A 1,225-nucleotide genomic window follows, 5' to 3' on the forward strand; every position below is an offset into this window, starting at 1 on the left:
GTTCCCTGGGAGGGTGGGCAGGCCCTGGCCCAGGGTGCCCAGAGCAGCTGGGGCTGCCCCTGGATCCCTGGCAGTGCCCAAGGCCAGGCTGGACATTGGGGCTTGGAGCAGCCTGGGACAGTGGGAGGTGTCCCTGCCCATGGCAGGGGGTTGGAACGGGATGGGATTTAAGGTCCCTTCCAGCCCAAAGCATCCCAGGGTTCTGACACTCCCCTGCTGCAGGAGGCAGCTCTGTGTCCTGAGGAAGCCTCGCTCTATCCTTAAATATTAATGATGATGTTCAGTGGAGCCGCCTCACTCCAAGCTCACATCCAGGGCAACAGTCAGGCTTTTTTTATCTTCACTTGCCATCTGCTCTTTCCTCAAATCATTTATAAAGGAGAGGCCCTCACATTCAGGAAAATCATCTGATAAATAAACACCCTGTTACACGGTGATACCTTTTATTGGGCTGTTAACTGCTCGAGCTGTGCAAGGTAAATAGGTTTAATTAGTGATTAGACATTCCTTTTTTAACATTTACAAGAGTCTAATCATCATTCTCCTTGCATAGGCAGGCTCAGAATTTTAAGCAGGGCACAGACTCCTGTGCTGCCAGGAGGGTCCCATGAATAATTTAAGACCACATTGTCTTCTGGCCCTCAAAGGAAATACCAATATTTTGCTCCCACTTCCTGAACTCCTGTCCACGAAGGATCGATTGTATTCCCGTGGGAGCTGACTCTGCCAGGAGATGCACGGCCTGGAGTGGAATCTGTCCTTTTTCCATGGCTCTGGGGAGCTTTTACAAGTCTCAGGAGGAGCAGGGTCAGCCAAAACAGGGCAGAGCAGGCACTGCTGCCACAATGACATCGAGAGGGGTCTGAGCCTCCAACACTCCCCCAGCAGCTCCTGTCAGCCCCAGCAGTTCTGTTCTCTGGAGGCAGCGCCTGGACATTTCTTTACAAAGTTCTGGGCACCAGCAAGGTCCCTCGGGTCATTCAGCTGCCACAGGGCTTTGTTGTGGCCTCTCTGAGGAGCGTGAATTGTCCTCAGGGGCAGGGGCTGAGCTCTGCTCTGGGACAGGGACAGGAGCCCAGGGAACGGCTGGAGCTGGGTCAGGGCTGGGCATGGAGCTCAGGGAAAGGTTCTTCCCCCCGAGGCTGCTGGGCACTGCCCAGGCTCCCCAGGGAATGGGCCCGGCCCCGAGGCTGCCAGAGCTGCAGGGGCGGTTGGGCAGCGCCCC

Source organism: Corvus brachyrhynchos, unplaced genomic scaffold, assembly GCF_000691975.1.
Source record: "Corvus brachyrhynchos isolate BGI_N302 unplaced genomic scaffold, ASM69197v1 scaffold130, whole genome shotgun sequence".
Lineage (NCBI taxonomy): Eukaryota > Metazoa > Chordata > Aves > Passeriformes > Corvidae > Corvus > Corvus brachyrhynchos.